The sequence below is a fragment of the Mesoplodon mirus genome (assembly GCF_964341445.2).
Source record: "Mesoplodon mirus genome assembly, chromosome: 9".
NCBI lineage: Eukaryota > Metazoa > Chordata > Mammalia > Artiodactyla > Ziphiidae > Mesoplodon > Mesoplodon mirus.
In genome coordinates this window covers 109,655,660-109,673,048 of record NC_138985.1, presented here as the reverse complement: position 1 = coordinate 109,673,048, position 17,389 = coordinate 109,655,660, and the positions used below count along the sequence as shown (strand labels likewise).

Sequence of the window (17,389 nt, the reverse complement as noted above, 5' to 3'; positions counted from 1 at the left end):
GTGTGTGTGTGAGTGCCCCCGTGTGCCTCACACCCCCCACACACGTGTGCACACATGCTTTCTGCCAGTCGGGAGGAACAGGAGCCTGCTGAGCCCTGGCACAACTTGGGCCCTAGAAACCTACCCCCAAACATGTATGGCGAACACCTGAAAGCCTTCCAGGCTGCAGGTGGGGCTTTGTTTGGGTCAGGAGGGGTGGTGGTGGCATCCCGTTTCAGGGCCTCTGGGGCGGCCAGCCCTGCACTGGCTCAGAGGCACGCTCAGGCCTGTTGCACGTCAGTTGGACCCTCCTGAGCCTCCTCCCGGCAGTGTGAGAGGAGGACAGCCTAGCTAGTCCCGCATTGGGTGCCCCTGGTCCAGAAGGAAGTGCTGAGGCCCCACGTGAAAGGCCATCTGCCCCAGAGCCCCATCCATCTGTGGGGAGGGAGGGGTTGGAGCTGGGTCTGAAGCCCGCAGCCTGGTCTGAGCTCTGCCTGTCCAGCCCCACCCGTCACTGTGGCCACCTCACCGGTGGGAGTCACCTGGCAACAGATGGGATGCTCTCAGGGCCCTGGAGGTGTAAGGGACCCAGTCCCCACCCTCAGGCTGGCAGTCCAGGATGGGGAGCAGACTTGGCCATCCCACAGGAAGTGCCAGAGTGGATGACTCAGGCCTCTGGGCTCTGACGAGGGAGACGTCAGGAAAGCCCTTCGTAGGGGCAATTTGAAATTGGCTTTCAGAGAACAGGAAGTTGGGGCAGGCTGGTGACCCGGGGGGCAGGCGGTGGGCTGAAAGAGAGTGCTTGTCTCAGCTTCTCCTCCCTGAGAAGGGGCACAGGAACTTGCTTTCCTGCCTGGGCCGCTCTGAAGGCCAGGGCAGCCCTGCCCCCTCTCTATCCCACACCCCTCTGGTCGGTTGGCCCAGGGCGGAATGGTGTAGGGCACTGGCCCAGAGCTGGAGCAGCACTGGATGGCAGAGAGACCATCAGCGGGTGCTGGTCACCATGGAAACACATGCAGTTCATCAAGGCCCCCAGACAAAGGTCCGACCCACTGGCCCACACCCTAACCACTGCCCTAGGTTAAGTGCAAAAGTGTTCCTTAGCTCGTGGGGTTGGTTTGTAAATGCAGACTCCTAGAGAAAAGGTGTGAGCTAGTATTCTAAATACATTCTTCCCGGGCAGCTCTAAAGGTCTGGGGTTCTGAAGGTGGAGGCCAGGTCGAATGGGGGGCTGGCTGATGGGGAGGCAGCTCAGGTCCCTGGGAGGTACAGCAGAGCCAGGCCCTTACGTAGTGAATCCTTGTAAATTGCAACTGATTTGAGATGCACTGAGATAAGCCCTCAGGGGCTCCCCAGCTGCAGTAGGTGGGTGCCCTGGGCTGTTTCCATCCTTGCCCAAGGGGGATGATCTACCTGAAGGGATGGGCAGTGGGGGAGGGGAGGCTTGAGAAGACTGGGGGGTCGGGAGGCTCTGGCAGCAGTGAGTACATTGTAGTGACACCTGGTCCCCGAGTGGCCCCAATCACGAGGTTCAGTCTAGGATTTCTGGGGAGTCGGGAGCCCCAACCTCCCCACGTGATGAAGGTGGTGAGGGGCGAGGTGCTGGGGGAAGTTTCTGGCATTTTATTTTGGAGTCACGTTGACATAAAATTGGCCTTCATTCCACGCACGCAGTCGCAGGCGGGGAGCCAACTTTGACGCCCGGTGGCTTGGGCACGTGCTGTCATTTGGATGCTGACAGGCCCCATGCTGGCGTCTAGACAGCACGGGCGGGCGGCATGGGCCAGGCGTGCAGCAGCTGGAGGCTGTCTTCGCCCCAAGTGCCTGCAGTGTGATTGCAAGTGAGAGCTCGTCGTTAGTGAGCGTTAAGTGGCAGAGGTAATGAGCTGAGGTGGCACCAGGGGCAGGTGTCACCAGAGGACGCCGAGCCGCAGACATGCAGGACGAGCAAACGGCTCTCCTCTTGGGCTGGATTCTGAGCCCTCTTGAATCACTGCTCCGGAGGGTCCATGGGGGGCATTCAGCTGAGGGAGACTTTGGGGGCGGGGCTGTGGCTCTTTGGGATATGCAGACCCTCGGTAACTCGTAGGGACCCTACGGGGGAGTATCTGGGCCCCCGTAGCACACCTCAGCCTGGCCCACCTCTTGATTTGCTTCCTAAGCTGTGAAACCCATTCCTCTGTGCCCCACACTCACTTCCAGGAAATTTGAGAAACTGTCTCATGAGCACATGGCCACTCATGCCTTTACTGGAATTTACAAACTTGGATCATCTCCCATGTCAACCTTCTTTCCAGACTGAAGAACATTCTGGGGCTTGGAGTGAGGAACAGTATGCTGTGAGGGGGGCGGGGGAGAAAAGATGCAGGAAGATGTACTCGCCTCATTCCAAATGAGCTTGAGGTAGTTTGCAAAGACACACACAGTGAGGACATCAGGACAGGGGAACGCAGGGTAGGGAAAGGAGGCTGTAGCCAAGGATGAGGTGAGCAGACACCACGCAAACCGTGAGGCCCGGAGCCCCCTCCGCCAGCGGGGACGCATGAGGGGTTACACTGCCTGTGGGACAAAAGTCAAACCATTTGCCCCAAACGACTGTGATTTCTGGCCATGAGACCCCGAGAAGCGTCCCCCGTGTGATGACACGCGGGGGATTCTGTGTGACACGTTAAGCGATATCCTCAACAAGTCCACAGCAGTTTCCTCGGGCTAAGCCCAGGGCTGACAGAACATCACATGGCTGTGCAAATACTGCTGACCGTGCTCGATCCAAAGGTAAAATTTAGAACAGCTAGAAGAATGCATTGCCTGTTAGCATCTACAACAAAGTTTCCAACGACTATCAGGCAGCAGGCAAGTTTATTTAAAATTGGGAATCAAGTAGAGTTATCAATACATTCTTGGGGTAAGGGGACACTCCTCATAGGAAAGTAAAGACCTTGATGAGCACGTGTGCCCAACAGGTGAGCTTGGATACAGGGAGGGACGAGTCACACACCTTACCCCCAGGTCCTGAACCCACTGAGAACTAGACACAGATGGCAGACATTTATCAACTTTATGGCAGGGAAAACTGGACTGAAGAAAGAAGCCTGAACCCGAAGCCCAGATGTAGAAGGTGGACCTGACACCCTAACCTTGGGTTTGCTTACCTGGCGCAGGTTAACAGGAGGAGATGGGCAGCCTCCTGTCAGCAGACCCCCCTAAATGGGAAGGCAGGCCACGGGGGACAGCTGTGAGTTCACCTCCCCCCTGACCCAGGAGAGGAACTTGTCCAGAAGGTGTCAGACCCTCACCACCTCATTAGACAGCCCCTCCCAAAGGGAAGAGAGGTGGGGCGAGGTGGCAGGGGATTGTTCCAGAGTCTGGGCTCCTGAAGAATAGGTTAGAGGCCTCCTTGTGAACACATGATGACAAGAGAACAGGGTCCTCTTTGCGGGGGGTGGGGCATCCACGTTGCTGGACAGTGACATCAAAGCTCAAGTTCAGACTTGGGAGTGACCTTCGACCCTACCCCTTCCTTCTCTCTCCATTGGGACCATCATTTTATTTGATTTTATTTCCTAGACACATCTCACTTCCATCCACTTCTTATTCCCCACGTCACCACGCTAGTCCATGCTGCTGTTGTCTTCTGCCTGGATGACAACTGGTGCCCCGCACAGGGTCTGGCCCCCTCCCCCCAGCCCCAACCCATCAGAGTAGCCAAATGGGCTTCTTGTAACACAGGCCTGATCCATTGCGTCTTCCGTTTCCTTGAGGGCTTCACATATGCTGTTCCCTTTGCCTGCAACACCCTTCCAGCTCCCTTCATCTGCCTAAGTACGTGCATCATTCAAGTCTTGACTTAAATACCACTTCTTCCAGGGACACTTTCTCCCACTCCAAGGTGTAAAGTTCTACCTTCTTTTGTCTTGTAGCATGTACCAAAAATTTCAGTATTTCATGGACGTGCTCCTTAAAGGCGCAGACTGCATTTGTCTTGTTCAACACAGTGCTGAAAAAAATATATATGTATTTTTTTGGCCGTGCGGCTTGGGGAACCTTGGTTCAGCCAGGGGTTGAACCCAGGCCATGGCAGTGAAAGCGTGGAGTCCTCACCACTGGACGGCCAGGGAACTCCCTGTTTCTTGAATGAATGAGTGGATGAATGGGGCAGTGGGGGAGAGGAGGTGGCCCTGACAGCTGATGCTAAAAGGAGCCTGAGATCCCTCTGTACCGTTGGCCCCACCCTCTCTACACCCCGACGACCCAAGGGTGGGCCATTCTTGTGTGCCCACGTTGACCTGCTGACACCTGAGCTGCGCTGTGCAGGTGCTCTTGGCCCACGCCCCGGCAGTCCCTCTCCGATAGGACCTGTTCACCATGATGAGGGAAGCCCATCCCCTCTTCGGGTGTTCTTGTGGTGAGGGAGATTCTTCCTTCCTGTGACCTTGGTCTTGCCCTTGGAGTTACAGAGAATGAACCCCTTTCTGCTTCCGCGACATTTGCCCGCCTCCGGACATCCTTGGAGTTACAGAGAATGAACCCCTTTCTGCTTCCGCGACATTTGCCTGCCTCCGGACTCCCACACGCCCTGCGTCTGCTCTCAGGAACATCCAGCTCTGGCGTCTTCAGATGTGACTTACCTGGGGGGGGGCCTGTGCCGGCTGCTCAGACCTTGGCGCCCACTGGGAGAGCTGGACGGTGGCGGGGCTGTCTAGATAGGCTTCAGAGCCCCCAGGCCTCCTTAGAGGCTGAGCTGTGCCCTTTACCTGCTAGGCAGACTTGGGCAGAGACACTTAGCTCCCTGGGTCTCAGTGTCTCCTTGTAGGACAGGACTTAATCCCCTGCCTATAAAGACTCCAGGGGAAGCTGAGTACCAAGCACTCTGCACAAGGCACGCACGCCATGGATGCGGGGAGCGCCCCTCATCACTGCTGGGTTAAAATGTGATGCTGGGCGCTGTCCCGGCTCCAGGTGTCAGCTGTAGACCCCAGAGCACTGGCTCTGGTGACCGACCGGTGTCCCCCTGGTTTCCAGCCCAGCCCACTGTCCTCACTGACACCGTTGCCTCATAAAGGCTAGAGTCAGCGAGAAGCCCCGGGCTTTCCGCCCAGCAGTGAGAAGGTTGTCTCTGATCCCGGTTCGGAGAGCTCAGATGCAGAGGTACCCTGAGAGCGTTCGCCATCTTTCCAGACAGCAGCTCGCTGTCCAGCCTGATGCAATCGGTGTGTTTGCGAGGCCTGCCTTCTTGGCCTTTAATGACGTTTTTAGCTGGAGGAAAAAAAAAAAAAAGTGAGCCAGAGAGAGCCCTGTGGTCCTCCCGTCTCTCCTGGGCTGTGAACAGATTCCTTCTGGTCCAAGCAGCTGAATCAACAGCAGGGGCCCAGGTGGGTGGGCTTAGGGGAGGTGCTGCAGGAGTGTGTGTGGGGGTCCTGCTGGTGTGGGCGGGGCCTGAGTAGAGGGAGGGGAAGCTGAGCTCCAGCTCTGTCTATAAATCCCACTCCACCCCTCCCCCACCAGCGGGAAGCATCTTCGTGCTTTTCTTTTTTCTGGCCTCAGTTTCTGCTCTGAGCCCCGACTTTACCACCCCTTTCCCCATTTTACCCAGGCCTCTTCCTTCAGGAGAAAATCCAGTCTTAGAAACCCTGTCGAAAATATGCCCGCTGGGTGGTCGACACCCCATCTGTCAAGACTGCCCCCCAGCAGCCCTCCCTTCCTCCGCAGCACCCAAGACTCCACAGCAGCGACTTCAGGAAGGGGAAGGGAAGGGAAACAGGCCGGGGTCAGAATAGTAGCAGCCGGTGTTGACCGAGGGCTTATTGCGGGTTTAAGACTTTTACATGGTTTAACTGATTTGTCCTCACCACAACACTGTGAGGTAAATGTTCTTATTGTCACCACTTTTAAGATGAGAAACTGAGGTGAAGAGAGGTTAAGAAGCTTCCCAGTGGTTGGGGAAGAGTCCCAGCTGGGGTCTGTCCACCGCATCTTCTGAGGTGCCATGACCCAAACCTCGGCCCTCAAAGGGCAAAGCAGCCAGGCCTCTATACGGGCCAGCATCCCCTGTTCACCCCAGCTCTGAGGCCCAGGTCAAAGGCTAGTTGTCACTGTGCACGAGGCCTGCACCATTTCTTCCCATTAATTGCTGGGACCCTAGGGGCGTGAGAGATTCAGCCCCTAAAATAGGGAATGGGGGCGCGGTGGATTGCAGAGCTCGCACCCCTTCAGAAACAGACAGCCCCTCAACTCCATCTGTGTTGCCAGATTTCCAGCGTTTTAAGAGATTCTGGGAATCTGGCTTTTTATATGAAATCTTTCCATTTTTAAGATTTTTTTAAAGCGTTTAAGACGCACTGTGCGCTAAGCGAAACCTGTCTGGCTTTCCCAGTTTGCAGCATCCACTGTGAGCTTTCCTTACCCCATGACCTGTCACCTGTCATCTCTTCTAGCCTTCAGGCCCTGAACCCCAAACCAGTGTTTCTCAGTGGGCCCCCGTTGAGACACACTGCATGAAGAGTTGCTATCACTTTGGGTGGCCTCCTGCCGTCAATGAATTATAAACAAAATGCAGAGTCTTGTCAAACACTTGAGGACCCTCTGCGAAGTAGAGAAGCATCACTCGTCAGTCCTCAGGGGTGGGCTGCTAATGAGAAGGGCCAAGGCTTTTGGAGATTCTCCCTCTCAACTTGTCCATGTTGTGAACCCAGAGCAGTGGCTGCTGAGGGAATTCAGGGTACTTTTGACAACCAGCGTGAGAGCAGTCAGAGGGTGAGCAGAGAAGAACGCTGGCCTTGAGATCAGAACATGGGAGTTTGAGCCCCTTTGACACTAGTTGGCTGTCTGGCCCTGAGTCTGTCATTAACCTCGTGTTCCTCATCTTTAAAATGGGTATACTGGGCTTCCCTGGTGGCGCGGTGGTTGAGAGTCCGCTTGCCGATGCAGGGGATGTGGGTTTGTGCCCCGGTCCGGGAGGATCCCACATGCCGCGGAACGGCTGGGCCCGTGAGCCGTGGCCGCTGAGCCTGCGCGTCCAGAGCCTGTGCTCCGCAGCGGGAGAGGCCGCAGTAGTGAGAGGCCCGCGTACTGCAAAAAAAAAAAAAAAAGGTATACTAATAATATCCAGCCCTTTCACTTCCTGGGATGTTGAAAGAACCCAATTAAATCATGAATATTGAACTGTTTTGGAGGCTATTAGCTCCATAAAGATATACGTGTTAATGTGGAGGCATTTGACAAAGTCTCTCCCAGTGTCTTGAGTATGACGCATACAAGTGGCCTGAATGCAGTGGTGTGCTGATAAATACTTAACAACTGGCTCTTGACAGGGTGGGAAGGGGGAGCTGAAATATGATTTGTATCATTTGCTAATGTCTGTAGTATACATACTCCTACCGTAGCTGATTTTAAACTACCACCATAACAGTGCAGCACGTCACTGGATGTTACTGTGATTGAGTCAAACTGCTGCCAACTGAAGACTAATTCCAAGGGGTGTAGATCATTTGGAGAGAGGGCTCTGTCCTGGTACCTTTTTCAATACGTTCAGTAAAGACTTGGATGAAGAGAGAAGGTCACGCTCACTGGAGTTATGAATGATGCGCAGCTGGAAAGGATGGTACATGTATTGGATAAGGGCATTGAGATCCAAAAGCTCTCAAGCTGGAATAATGGGTTAATTCTTACAAGAGGAGTATTCTTGAGTCCAAAAAAGGCAACTTTACAAGTATGGGATGGAGAGACATGTTTTGGCACAAAGTAGAAAGAGAATCAAGTTTTTAATGGACAGGAAGTTCAGTACAAGTCCAAAGTGGGATGGGTGCTTACCAAAGAGTAATACATTAGTAACAGTGAGGACTTCATTCAGTCCTCTGTGACTTAAAGACAGTTTTCACATATGCCCTCTCGTTTCTATTTTGCTACTCACAATAACGCAGTGAGAGAGGTGTGACGATGCTATACCCATTTTAGAGATGAAGAGACTGAGGCTCATAGAGGTTGGCACTTTTGTCCTCCTGTCAATAGGTGGTGGAATAAAGACTCAAACTCAGGTCTTCTGGCCCCAGATTCTGCCCTATGTTGTGCTCATGAGCACATTGTTTTTTTGTTTGTTTGTTTGTTTTATTGGCATATAGTTGATTTACAATGTTGTGTTAATTTCTGCTGTCCAGCAAAGTGATTCAGTTATACACATATACACATTCTTTTTCATATATATATATATGTGTGTATATATATATATATATATATATATTTTTTTTTTTTTTTTTTGGCCACACCACACAGCTTGTGGTATCTTTGTTCCCCGACCAGGGATTGAACCCGGGCCCTCAGCAGTGAAAGTGCAGAGTCCTAACCACTGGACCGCCAGGGAATTCCTATCTTTATTTTTATTTTATTTTATTTTATTTTTTTGCGGTACGCGTTTCTTTTTCTTTTTCTTTTTCTTTTTTTTTTTTGAGGTACGCAGGCCTCTCACTGCTGTGGCCTCTCCCGTTGAGGAGCACAGGCTCCGGACGCGCAGGCTCAGCGGCCATGGCTCACGGGCCCAGCCGCTCCGCGGCATGTGGGATCCTCCCGGACCGGGGCACGAACTGTGTCCCCTGCATCGGCAGGCGGACTCTCAACCACTGCGCCACCAGGGAAGCCCCCCATCTTTTTCATATTCTTTTCCATTACGACATCACAGGATACTGAATATAGTTCCCTGTGCTGTACAGTAGGACCTTGTTTATATAAGTCCATTGTTCTGAGTGCCCTGCGTTCTGTGGCTTCAGGCAAACCAGAGGATGTGAGGGGAGGGGCCGGGTGGGGTATGGACCAGCAAGGAATAGTGAGGAGTAGTGCTGGGGGAGGATTAGTTTTCTAGACCTGCTGTAACCAAGCGCCAGGCTGGGCGGCTTTAACAGTGGAAATGTATTTTCTCACAATTCCAGAGGCTGAAGCCGGAGATCAAGGTGTGGGCAGGGTTGGCTCCCTCTGAGGGCTGTGCGGGGAGGCTGTGCTCCAGGCCTTCTTCCGTGGCTTGTAGACGGCCGTCTTCTGCCTGTGTCTCCTCACATTGTCTTCCCTTCGCGTGTGTCTGTCTCTGTCCTAACTTCCCCAGTTTTATGACACCAGTCATATGGGATTGGGGTCACCCTAGGGACCCACCTCATTTTAACTTGATCCCCTCCTTAAAGACCCTCCGGATAAGATGGCATTCTGAAGTACTGGGGGTTAGGACTCCAACAAATGAATTGGGGATGATGGGGGCTGGAGGGGACACACCGTTCTCCCATGACAGAGGGACTTAGAGAGCTGCCTTCAGAATTTGGAGTCACGTCTTATGAGGAGGGGGAAGACTGCGCTCTAGGTGGCCGGAACCTCCAGGAGGTGACCCCGGGTCACAGCCACCACAGGAAGAGCCAAGGCCCCGAGGGACAATTTGGCTTGCTGCCACCGCGGACTCCCTCGGGCCCCTTGGCTGCCGGGTCACCAGCTCCACACCTGGCTCTAGCTTTCCGCACGTGGGAACGCGAGGAGCCGGAGAGAGGCCTCCAGCACCTCTGTTCCCACAGATACGCAGGCAGGCAGTGCACCCTGGCTCGGCGGGCAGCTCGGCCGCTGCTGCTCAGCCCCGGCGCCCCGCCGCCTCCGCCACAGTTCGGGCGCAGCTCCCGGAAACTCAGCGATCCCACCGTCACCCTGGGGCATGGCTGCAGCTGCTGGCTGCTCCACCGCCGCCACGGCGCCCCCACCAACCCACAGCCCCTCGGAGGAGGTAGCCGGCAGGGGCGTTGGCCTCGCTTTCCCATAACGAAGCCCAGAGCTCTGGCCGGGGGCACGCCGGTCCTCCGCTCTTCCACCTCGGGCCGCAGCTGTGGCCATCCCGGGGCAGGAGCTGACGTGAGCTGCTCAGTCTCCCACCCTGTCCACGCCCTGAGCCCCGTCAGTCCCCATTCGGTCCTCAGACTCAGAGTCCCAAGGGCTGTGACTGTGTCCGCTGTGTGAACCGGCGGCACTTCGTACAAGACGGCCACGCAGGAGGGGACGGGCGCGGGGAGGAGACCCTGCTTTTCCTTCAGGCGCCTCGATCGGCAGCTCCCAAACCTCGGCTTCCCTGGGCCGGGCGAGCGGCCTTATGAATTCTTCCTGGATTTCCCTCCAGTTGACTCACTACTTGTGGTGGCTTCTCGATGTCGCCCCTCCCCTCCTTTCCTGCGGCCCCTCCCCTAACCAAGTTTCTACACAGGCTTCTCATGTAAGACCCACGCTGGGTACTAATGGCCGTTCTCTGCTCAAGGAAGCTTCCAGTGGTTTGGGTAGAACCCAGGCTCCTCTTTGGCTCCCTGAGCGTCCATGATTGGCCACTATGAATAATCACCTGGCCAACCCCTCACGGGTACCCTCCATGGCATTTGGGACAGCCCGCAGGTGAAGGGCTCTGAGGGCTCCTGGATTCACTAGTGCCCTAGCTGGGGCTTGGTGGGCAGCAGCACCCAGAGGTAAGGCAGAGCAGCAGGGCTGAGGCCCCCGGGTCTGGCAGGCTTAGCATAGGAAGCTAGTAACAGCAGACGATTCGTTAAGTGTTTACTCTGTGCCAGACGCTGTGCTGAAGTCTGCACATACACGACTTCTTTTTCTTTTTTGGCCGTGCCTTGTGGCATGCGGGATCTCAGTTCCCCCACCAGGGATCGAACCCGTGCATCGAACCCGTGCCCTCTGCAGTGGAAGCGCGGAGTCTTAACCACTGGACCGCCAGGGAAGTCCTTATACGACCTCCCTTTAATCCTCACATCCACCTGTGAGTCAGGTGAAGGGCTCTGTGTCTTGCAGACACGGAAAATGAGGCTGGCAGTGACTTGTGCAAGGTTATGATCACTCACAGGCTGCACCAGGCATGACGTCCCAAGACTGTCTGGCTCTAGAGCAGTGGTTCTCAACCCTGGGCAATTTCACCCTCCAGGGACAAAGGACAATGCCAAGAGATAGGGAGAGGAATGTGCTGGTAGAATTTACTGGATAGAGGCTAGAGATATTCCTAGCATCATTCGATACATGAGACGGCTCCCACAATAAAGGATTATCCATGGGACTTGCCTGGTGGTCCAGTGGCTAAGACTCCATGCTTCCAATGCAGGGGACTTGGGGTTGATCCCTGGTCGGGGAACTAAGATCCCATGTGCCGTGCGGCACAGCCAAAAAGAGAATTATCCAGCCCCAAAATGTCAACAGTGCCGGGGATGAGAAGCCCTGTTCTTGAGTACAAGCTCAGAGCCATCACACCATGGAGCCTACAGAGACCCCACCCAGGGAGGGCAGTGGGTTCAGGGCCTGGGGGAGGACAGGACCCCAGAAGAACCAGAGCAACGGACAGGGCAGTAAGGCCCCGTTGTCACAGCCCTGGCCCAGGACAGACTAGCTTGCAGTGGCCAAGGCAAGTGCCCAGATCTGGGAGCAAGAGCACGGGGTCAGGGCAGGCAGACGGGCTACCTGGAGGGGATTCATTATACAGGTCGGGGTGAGGGACACCAGCTGGCCTTGTTACAAAGGCTTGCAGAAACCAGGAGTGGTACACCAAGCAGGTCCAGGGCCTGAGAGCACCCCACTCCGTCTCTTTCCCCCTCCTGCTCCATGGTGAGTCTTCACGAGGCCTCCTGGTTGTCACCACAGCTGTTTGAGCCCCAGAGACTTCCAGGGTGTGCTGTGTGGGGACATGGGGGGCGCTGAGCTGGGCTTTGACCATGAAATGCTTGATCACAAGCAGCCCTCACAGACCTCTCCTCTCAACGAGAAGCCTGGGGCCCTCTGCGCATCGACGGAGACTTTTGCCTTTTGCTTGGATCATTTCTCCTACCCTTCTTAGGCCAGGGCGGGCCCTCTGAGTTCTCCAGACCTATGGCCATCGCGTGGTGCCAGGAAGGCAGGACGAAGTGGCACTGGGGCTGCCCATGGCCTGTGGGCAGGTAACCACGTGTTCCCAAAAGAAGTACCTGCAGTGGCTCCTGGAGGACAGGGCGGCATGCCAACTTGGCAATCCGTGTGCGTGGATCCTACCCAGGAGTTCCGTGGACACACGCGTGTGTGTCCATCTGTCCAGCCAGGAGAAGCCCGCGAGCGGCCCGCTGATTCGCCCACAGGAGCAAGGAGCCAGGGGCTTGTTCAGAGTTTAACTGGGTTTCATTTGTTTGGCTAAAAGGTAATCCTTACATAGGAAATAATGCAACTTCCTCCAACGCATTGACATTTATTTTAGATACCTCAATGGCAAATTTTGTAGAATTTATATTCCCAGTGTTTGAAACAATCTGCTTGAGATTTTGGGGAGTGTATTTTAAAAGATAATTGAAGGTAATTCAGCTTAAATGCGCAGGCCTTTGGGGATCTTGATTTCCTTCTTTAAAAAGCAGGTGTTTGGGGAAGGTGGAGGGGCACACGTGTGTGTGTGTGTGTGTGTGTGTGTCTATCCCCAGCAGGCAGGCACTCCGTGAGGGGCCATCAGAGAGGCAAATTGAGATGAAGGAGAGAAGCCAGGGACCTTGAGTTTGGGAGACCCATTCTGCAGCCCCAGCCCCAGCCTGTAACAGCACAGCGACTTCTGGCAGGTCACACGGGTCCTTAGGGCCTCTTCTTCCTTATCTTTAGAAGGGGGATCCCAGCCCCCACCCGGTAGGGTCTCTGTCAGTTAGACAGGTTGATGTGTGTGAAAGTGCTTGTTCAACAGCAGACTCCCACATCTGAGATGATGTTATTAATCCCACGAAACATGAGCCCGGATTGTAACATCACCCAGTGTTTGGAAGCACGCCGGCAATCCTGAGTAGACTCGGAGTGGGTTCTCTTTACCCACACCTTTGAGATATTGGGGTCTCTCCTTGGGATTTATCCATGAACAAGGCATAAAGATCCCAGCCTTTGGGGCGCTTACATTCTAACGGGGGAGAGAGGAGTGAACGCTAAACGTAATAAGTAGGTTATAAAGAATGGAGGAAGGTGTGCAGGACGGGAAGGAAACCCAGCAGATGAAAGAGACAAAGAGCTGGCAGGGGAGGGGCAGGTGGTGACTTCTAATAGGGTGGACAGAGAGTGCCCCACTGAGAAGGGGACATTGGAACAAAGAGTTCAAGGAGGCGACAGTTAGCTGGAGGAAGAGCATTCCTGGCAGAGGGAACAGCAGGCTCCAAGCCCTAAAGGCCGGAGCAGAGAGAAGAATGACGGAGATGCAGGGGGTGAGGACACAGAGCGGGCAGAGGGTGGCATGGGACTGGGTCCGGGGACCTGCACGGCCTGACCCTCACTGGCAGTGAGATTGGGGGGAGCCTTGGGAGGGGTTCGAGCGGAAGTGACGCCATCTGACTCCCCTTCCTAAGAGGGGACCGTTCTGGTTGCGTGTTGAGAATAGAGGGCTGGGGGCCAGGTTGGAAGCAAAGCTGTTCATTATTGATGGATTAGACCAGGGTGGTAGCAGTGGAGGAGTGAGAAGGGGTTGGATTCTGGATCCAGAGCCAACAGGACTTGCTTTCTGATTGGATGTGGGATGTGAGGAAAAGACAGGATCCCAGGCTGGTGCCAAGGTCACGGGCCTGAGCGGTTGGAGGGAGAGTGAGGACCGTGGGTAGTGAGCCAAGTTTGAGGTGGGAGAGCAGGCATTTCATTGTGGGCATATCTATTCAGGGTCCGGGTGGACTCGACAGTATGTGAGCAGACAAATGGATACATGAGTCCAAGGATTGGGAGAGAAAATGGGCTGGAGGAAAATGGGAGTTGTCAACATATAGAAGGCATTTAAAACTCTGAGATTGGGGGATGCATGAAATCTCCAAAGAATGATTGTAGAGCAGTGAAGAGGACCAAGGACTGGCCCTGGGGCACCCCACCCTGAGAGGGAAAGAGGGCCAGACAGCCAAGGAGACTGAGAAGGAGCCGCCAGGGAGGCAGGAGGAAAACCAGGAGAGGGCAGTGTCTTACGAGCGAAGGGAAGAGAGTATTTAAAAGAGGAGAGAGTGATCAACTGTGTGGGATGCTGAGGCTGGAGAAGCGAGGTGATGCCCGAGGGCTGATGTTGCACTTTGCAACGTGGGGTCATCGGCGGTGGCCAGACGGCAGCATTTTCAGTGGAACCATGAGATGTGTGCCTGGAGGGACTGGAATTCGCGGAGAACCGAGACAGCAAATGTAGACAACTCTTTTGAGAAATTTTATTGCAACTGGGCAGTAACCAATGGGATAAGCAGGTTATGTGAGTGGTTCTCAGACAGGGAAGGTGACAGTGCTTTAGCATGCTGATGGGAGCAATGCAACAGAGAGAGCTAAGCTGATGACATGATGGTGCGGGGAAGAATTGCTGGAGCAACGGCCTCAAGTGTGCTGGGGGGACAGGACCTCACATGCACGGGGATGGCCGGCTTTCGATCGGAGCACAGATAACTCAGCTGTAGGAACCAGGCAAGAGAGTTGCCAGGAGGCGGGAGGATGTGGTGGGAACCTCTGGAAGTTCTTCAGAAGCTTCTGTTTTCTCAGGGAAGTGGGAAGCAAGGGCATCAGCTGGGAGTGAGGGGGTGGGGAGGAGGAGTTGGAGGTTGGAGGAGGGAGAAGATGTGGAAAACTCACATAGGGGAGTGGGAGCGGGAAAGGACCTGAATGGTCTAGGGAAAGAGGGGGACGGCAGGGCAGGATGAGGCCAGTTGAAGTCCAAGCTCTGGAAATGACAGTGAGACCAGGTTAGGGCAGTGGTGTGTCTCTCCAGCCACATTCAGGTCCTGGGGTGCAGGGGAGGAGTTGGTGAAGCCGAGTTTAACTCTTAAGTAAGAGAGTCAAGAGTATACGCAAAGGAGATTAAAATGGTAAATTTTACGTTATGTATGTTTTACCATAACTAAAAATGAAAAAGAGGGCTTCCCTGGTGGCGCAGTGGTTGAGAGTCCGCCTGCTGATGCAGGGGACGCGGGTTCGTGCCCCGCTCCGGGAAGATCCCACATGCCGCGGAGTGGCTGGGCCCGTGAGCCATGGCCACTGAGCCTGCACATCTGGAGCCTGTGCTCCGTAACAGGAGAGGCCCGCGTACCTCAAAAAAAAAAAAAAGAAAAAGAGTATATGTCAGGGCGGTGTGGTTGTGATGAGGGGTGCAGGTCAAAGAGACAGACCAGCGGTTCCAGTGGCGTCACAGGCTTTGGGGGTCAGGGGGCTGGACAAAAAGGAGATGGTGGTCCGGGAGCTTAGGACTGAGACTGGGGGGGGGGGCCGCAGGTGCTGCAATGACAGGGTCCAAGAGGTGACGCTGGCGTGAGTGACCGAGGGAGGGTGGAGGGTCGCTGGAGGAGAGGCAGCCGAGGAACCCAGAGCCCCAGGCTATGGGAGGGGCTGTCCATGAGGATCCAGGAGAGCAGCGGGAAGAGGTCAGGGGTGACAGAGGAGTGACCGTGAGCCAGGAGCTAGAAGGCTCCAGAAAAGAAGGCGCCGTACCTGGGGGTAAGATGCAAAGCCAGGGGTCTGGAAGCAGCAGTGAGGGGCAAGGAGGGTCCCTACCCCGCCTCGAGGCCAGTGGCAGTGGGGACTCTGGGAAGACCACTGCCCCCCACATGGAGGGTTTGTGGGGGTTACTCAGCGGGGAGCCCAGCTACGTCACAAGAAGGCAAAAGGGATGTTCACAGAAGTAGCCGAGTGTATTGGAGATTCTCCTTCCGACAGACCACACGGGGAAGGGCTCGGTGGGAGATGGCAGCGGAAGAGGGGCACCCAGAGCCCTGTGGAACCGGGGTTGTGGGAGTTGAGGGGAGTCTGGGGCTTTCCATGGCGCCTGATGCAGTGGGGACAAGGGCATGGTGACAAGAAGGCGGGCGCCCCCAGGGGCCTCCAGGGCAGAGAGGCAGCGTTGCGTCAGGAGGGGAGCGGGCAGAGTAGAAAGTGCCCTTTCAGACCCTGTGAGCAGGGCTCGCCCTTGCCTCCTAATGAAGTTTAAGACATGGGGAGACCAGGCCCGCGTGTGGCTTCCGTGGATGTTTCATCTGTACGTTCCACTGCCCACTTCCACTTGGCTTAATTCCCCCCAGAAAATCTTTAAGGCAATACAGATGAATCTTTTTTTTTTAACATCTTTATTGGAGAATAATTGCTGTACATTGTTGTGTTAGTTTCTGCTGTGTAACAAAGTGAATCAGCTATACGTATCCATATATCCCCATATCCCCGCCCTCTTGCGTCTCCCTCCCACCCTCCCTATCCCACCCCTCTAGGTGGACACAAAGCACCGAGCTGATCTCCCTGTGCTATGCGGCTGCTTCCCACTAGCTAGCTATTTTACGTTTGGTAGTGTATATATGAATCTTTTTTGTGTATTCAGTTTTCTTCACTCAGGTGACATCCCAGACCTCAGAATGCAGTGGTTCCCAGAAATCCCTCTGGCCACCTGGTCAGAGCAGTAGCAGAGGCCTCAGAAGCTTCCTGGGGGGAGGACTGGGATGCTGACTACCAGGAGGTTATCCTGGCACTGGTCAGGAGGGGGCACTGAGCTGTGGGAGAAATAGGAGAGGAATCAGAGGCAGTGGGATGGGGCTCCTGTCTGCCAAGAGAGAGGCTGGCTGGGGTCTGGGAGCCCCGGGGCACAAGCAGGGCAGGAGGGATGGCTGCAGCCCCACAGGGGGTGTATGGGGATGGGTGGGTCTCCCCAGGCCGGTGGAGTGAGGTAGGCACCTACGCTCCCAGAAGAGAGGAAGAGGCTCGCCTCTGCTTGGAGTCCTGAGGATTCTGAGGCCTCGGATCCCTCTTGCTTTTGCCCCGAATCTAGCCAGACAGGCCACTGTTGGTCCAGAGGAGGATGGGTGGGGAGCAAGGATAGTGGGACACCTACCTGCCGCCCCCCTCCAGGAAGAGCCCCACCCTATGTTCCAGCCCCTGGGCTGTGGCAGCCAGCTGGGGCAGTTATAGCACCCATCAGTATTCCATATAAACACCCCCCCTCAGACCGACCCCATCTTCACCAGAAGGGGGTCCAAGCCAGTGTGGCTCGTTTTTTGCTACATGGGACCACCTGATTAATGGTGGCCCTGAGGGGAGTGAGAGAAAACTGGCTGTGAATCCAAAATGGGCCTTCCCTCTGGGCCCCAGAGGCCCAGTGTTTCACTCCCTGGGGGACAGGGAGGTACAGTGACTTGCCCAAGGTCACACGATGGTTTTGGCATCCTACTTTTTCTTTTTTTGCTTCTTTCTATCATATTTGTCTCTCTTGTTCGTGTTTGCAAAACTGACACAGAAAGATGAAGCGGCACAGAGACAGACAGCCCCCTTGATAGTAGCAGAGGATGTCCTGGGCACAGAAACATTCTCACACAAGGAGGGAGGTGACCAGCGCTGCTCTGGCCTGAGAAGAGCAGTGGGGGTAGCCAGGAGGAGGGGGAGGACTGTGCCACAACGCCGCGGTCCTGTCTGCGGATGTCCTGTCTGCTGGCTG

General features: G+C 55.1%; 1 protein-coding gene across 1 annotated transcript in view; it reads left to right on the top strand.

Moving 5' to 3' along the window:
• The window catches only part of SMARCD3 (SWI/SNF related BAF chromatin remodeling complex subunit D3), a 34,087-nt gene that overhangs the window by 2,317 nt on the left and 14,381 nt on the right, over positions 1-17,389 (top strand). The gene's annotated exons all lie outside the window — the stretch shown is intronic.